Raw genomic sequence first — 5,519 nt, 5'->3', positions numbered from 1 at the left:
TAAATATGAAAATACACATAACCTACACAAAGATAAATACGAAAATACGCATATCCTTAGGAATGAGCAAAGATAAATATGAAAATACACATATCCCCCACTTGAGGAAGATATTAGGGCTTTTCTAAATAATGGCTTGTTTAAATCTGAAGGAGCCCTTGATTATATAAACAGTCATAAAAGTTTGTTGTTGTTAGGTGCCGTCAAGTCAGTTCCGACTCATAGAGACCCTGCGTACAACAGAATGAAACATTGCCCAGTCCTGCACCATTAAAAAAAAAAAAAGTTTAGTGACCGTCATATAAAGCCTTTGCCTTGTCCTGAGGCATAATGATTGAAATCAGGGCAATAACGTATGTCAAAATATTAGAAAGGATGAAAATTTAATTATTAATGCCATTCCATGATGCCGCATTAATCTGATTTTTTTTTTTTTTTTAGGAAGTAAAACCTAAATAGACAAGTCATTTGAACTAAATCTGCCATCTTCCTACCCAACTGCCACTTCTTTCTTTCACTCTCTCTCTAACCCTTTTTATTTCTAAATAATTTTCCCCCAAAATACCTCTTTTGGGTCACATTGAAGTAGGGTAATATTCTAGAAATACCATAGATTTTTGGAGTCAGACAGATATGGATTTAGATCTTAATTCAAGTTTTCACCTAAAAGCTGCTACAACATATTATAGAAGATTGTTGACCTCTCTCTGACTCAGTTTTTTTCAAGTAGTATGGGGTTAATAATATTTATCTCCTATCTTTCTTATAAAAATTAAGTGAGATAATATACATAAAACTTAGCTGAGGCAGGGCTTAGTCATGTTTGGCAACTACTGCATTGGTGGGAACAGTTGCTCTTGTTATTATTATGATAACTTAGACTTGCTCCTGGCTAACTGCTCCTACGAAAAGACTGGCTGATGAAATTGTAAGGTATTGCCTTTCTATATACCTCAGTGTTACGAGTTGAATTATGTTCCCTAAAAAGATATGTTCAAGTCCTGACTCCTGGTATCTGTGGATGTGACCTTGTTTGGAAATAGTGTCTTTGTATATATAATTATTTAAGTTAGTATGAAGTCACACTAGAATAAGGTGGGCTCTAACCCCATATGACTGTTGTCCTTGTAAAAAAGAGGGAAAGAGATTAGGGATGGAGAGACACTGAGCGAAGTCAGCCATGTGAAGGAGGTAGAGATTGGAGATTATGCTGCCACAGTCAAGGAGCACTTGGAACTACCAGAAGCTGGAGGAGACACGGAAGGATCTTCCTCCGGGGCCTTCTGAGAGCATGGTCTTGCTGACACCCTGAATTCAGACTCAGCCTCCAGAGCTGTGAGAGAATAAATTTCTGTTGTTTGAAGCTCCCCAGTTTGTGTTACTTTGTTATGGCAGCCCTAGGAAACTAATACACTGAGGGAAGACAAGCAGGATTGACTGGAAGCTCAGGTTGCCAGGCAACCAGCCACTTGGGATTGAGGGCTTCCTATCCCTTATGTGGGGGAAAGATTTTTTTCAGTCCCTTTGTGGGAGGAGCTGAGGTGAACTCTAACTTTTATGGGAAGTGGAGAAAGAGGCTTTGCTTTTCTTTTAGCCTGAGTGTCTCAGGAGATTACCAGGCGCTCAAACAACTCCCTGTACTCAGACTGCTTGGTGCCAGAGCCCTGACTGTGGATTAAAATACATATACAAGGCTGATCTCAGACTTGCTCTATAAAACAGAGCATGACAAGTGATCAGGGTCCGTCCTCTGCATCATAGTACCATGGATATGTCTGGTAGTACCTTAAATGCCTCTGTTTGGAATGATGAAAAATTTGAGATTGTTTGCCTCCTCTTACTGATTCTAAGTTTTTTAACTTCTCCAATAAAATCTGTCCTTTATATCCATACTACATGATGCTGTAATATTTTTCATTATCCACCTTGCCCCTAAACTTAATACATGGAGCCTTTTAAGAAAGTTTCCAATATCAAACTAGTGTATCTTTACCTTTGAAATTTCAGGAGATATTTTAAATTATCCAGAATTATAAAGACAACTTTTCATATCAACTTCCTTCCAATACAACCTTCTTATTTACAATGTAAATGATTTCTGGGCCATTTTCCTTCCCTTTGCTCACTCTGTATATAGTTGTGATACCATATTCTTCTCATCTGGAATATGATTTCGTCACTGTTTCGGTCATACCACATTCAGTAAGTACCTCTTTTCAACCTTGTCCCAAGTTTACTACCCAAGGGAAACTTTCTGTGAAGACTTCTGTCATATCCATTGGTATTTATCTTCTCTAACATTTATATATCTAGTCCAGACGCAGTATAACTTTGGTCAATTGACGTGTTCTACATTATCATCCCTCTAAAATATACATTTGATAGTTCATTCAGCAAGCTCCTGAAGATACGGACTATGATTTTTTTTCCAGAAACATTCAATTCTTAGTGAAATCCTCAAAACGCTGTTTAAATTCAAAGCCTGTAGCCCAATGCTTGCCCTCAAAATATGAGGCATATATTATTGGCTGCCAATAATTGGTTACCAATCAGGTAATGTCACAAAAACAGAGTTTCTGGCTACTTTTATTCCGAAAACCAAAAACACCAAACCCGTTGCTGCTGAGTCCATTCCAACTCACAGCGACCCTATAGGAGGATATAATTACCAATAGATTTTAAATTTTGTTGAGGCAAGTACATATATATTTTAAAAATACCATATTTTTAAGCAAATAATAACTGCCTTCTACATTTGTTTGCCAACCGTTTCCCACCTCCACAAGCTTATTTTCATAAGTGCCACTATGCTATTTTTTTTTACATATTGCTGTAAAAAAATTAAAATAACACGTTTGGCAAACAAACTTAGAAGGTGCACATTATTTGCATAAAAACAAGGTAGTTATCCCTTAATAAAAAATAAAATAAAAATAGAATATACAAGCTCCAATCTGATAGAGAGAAATAAAGTAAGCACAATCAAAGGCATAAAAATGTTATTGGGAAATACAAAATTAAATGAGAATATCTAAATGTACTGGTAATCACAATAAATGTAATTGACTTAAACTCATCTGTTAACAGATAAGGATGTTTGGATTAAATTTTAAAACTTCATCCATATACTGTTTAAAAGAGTCACACCCAAAACAGCAACACTGAAAGTTTGAAAGTAAGAGAATGGAAAAAGAAATATCAGACCATAATAAATTGACATCAATATTATATCAAATACTATGCATAAAAAAGGTTTTTACTTAATAAAATGGAAAAATTAACTAAAACCAGAGGTATAATAGCCTTGAATATCTGTTTTCCTTACAACATACCCTAAAAAGAAATAAAGGAGAAATTTTAGAATTACAGAGAGAAATTGACACAAGCCTGTACCTTTCGTAAATGGACAGGCAAAGAGAGAGAGAAAAAAGAGTATTTTAAAGGATGGAAGATTTGAAGAATAAAATTAAAAAACCTGACCTAATGAACATATAGCCCTGACTCCAGTTAACAGAAAGTACGTATGATTTTCAAGCATCGATGCAATATTTACAAAATTTGGCTGTGTACTATGCCACAAAGAAAATGTAACATTTTACATAAAAACAAATACATTAACCATATTTCCAGACCACAATGAGATAAAAATTAGAAAAAAATTAAAAAGTAACCAATTCTCATGTTTAAAATTTAAAAAGGACATAGTTCTAAGTAATTTCTTGGTTATCCAAGAAATAATTATGATATTCACAAACTATTGTAAGTGAACAACAGTGGAAACACACCATATTAAAACTTGTCAGGGACTGCAGAAGTAGTACATAGATAGAAATAGTAGTCTTTAATGCCTATGTTAAAAAAGGTTAATATAAAAATTAATGAACTTACATTTCAATTCAAGAATAGAGAAAAATAACAATTTAGTAAAGGCAAAGATAATAAGAAGTAAATTAAAAAGGTAAGAGTACATATAAAAGAACCCTTAATACTCAACAACAAGAAAGAAAGAACCCAGTTTAAAAATGCGCAAAAGATCTGAACAGACATCTCATCAAAGATAATATACATATGGCAAATAAGCAAATTTAAAAATATTCAACATCATAAGTCTTCAGGGAATTCGAAATTAAAACTACAATGAAATACTACTATATACCCATTGGAATGGCTAAAATCCAAAACACTGACAACACCAAATGTTAATGAGGATATGGAACAACAGGAAATCTCATTCATTGCCAGTGGGAATGTAAAATGGGACAGCCGCTTTGGAAGAGCGTGGCTATTTCTTACAAAGCTAAACATAGGCTTACCATATATTCCAGCAATCACACTCCTAGGTATCTACCCAAAAGAGTTGAAAACTTATGTACACACAAGAACCTGCTCAACAGTGTTTACAGCAGCTTTATTCAAAATTGGCAAAAACAGAAAGCAACCAAGATGATCTTCAATAGGTGAATGAATAAACAAACTTTGGTTCATCCATATGAGGAAGCATTATTTATTCATCAATAAAACAAAATGAGTTATCAAGCTACAAAAAGACACAGAGGAAACTTAAACACATATTGCTATGTGAAAGAAACCAGTGTGAAAATGCTGTACATGGTATGACTCCAGCCATATGATATTCTGGCAAAGGCAAAACCATAGACACCATAAACATATCAATGGTTTCCAGAGGTTCCTCTGGAGTAGGGGAAGGATTAATAGGTGAAGCACACGGTATTTTAAGGGCAGTGAAACTACTCTGCATGAAACTATGATGATAAATACATGACATTATGTGTTTATCAAAACCCATAGGTCTGTAGAACACGAAGAGAGAACCCTAATGTAAACTATGGACTTTAGTTAATGATAATGTATCAATATTGGCTCATCAATTGTAATAAAATACCATGATAATATAAAACGTTAATAATAGGAAAAAATAGGTGCAGAGGAGAGAGGGATATATGGAATATCTCTGTACTCTGATCATTTTTATGTAAACTTAAAACTGCTTTAAAAAATAAAATGCACTTGTGTTACTTCTGGTAAAGGAAAAGGCAATACGCAATACGGGGGAAGTCAGAACAATGTGATCAAGGCAAATGAAGACACTGAGAGGTATGCAAGAATAAAGCACAACTACGGCAAATGCTATAGCCTATACAATTCTGCAATAACAGTCACAGACACCAAAAATTTGTGAGTGGAGGAGCCCTGGTGGCACAGTGATTAAGAACTCAGCTGCTAACCAAAAGGTTGGCAGTTCGAATCCACCAGCTGCTCCTTGTAATTTACCTGGCTTTGTGCACCATCTTTGCTTCTTCCTGAGGGGCTGTGGAGCTCCGCTCGAGTGTGGAGCTCCTTCCCGGACTGGGCCGCCGCGCTGGTGGGATCCCGGGGCTTTTGTTCCTTTGTTTGTTTTGAATTGTTTGTTTGTTTTCTTCTCCTTTTCTTGAGTTGGGAGCCCTTTCTGGCCAGGCGGTGCTGCGTGGCAAGGAGACGTCCCCCCTGGCTTGCACAGA

This window comes from Trichechus manatus, unplaced genomic scaffold (assembly GCF_000243295.1).
Source record: "Trichechus manatus latirostris isolate Lorelei unplaced genomic scaffold, TriManLat1.0 scaffold00018, whole genome shotgun sequence".
Lineage (NCBI taxonomy): Eukaryota > Metazoa > Chordata > Mammalia > Sirenia > Trichechidae > Trichechus > Trichechus manatus.
Note: the sequence above shows the minus strand (reverse complement) of the source record.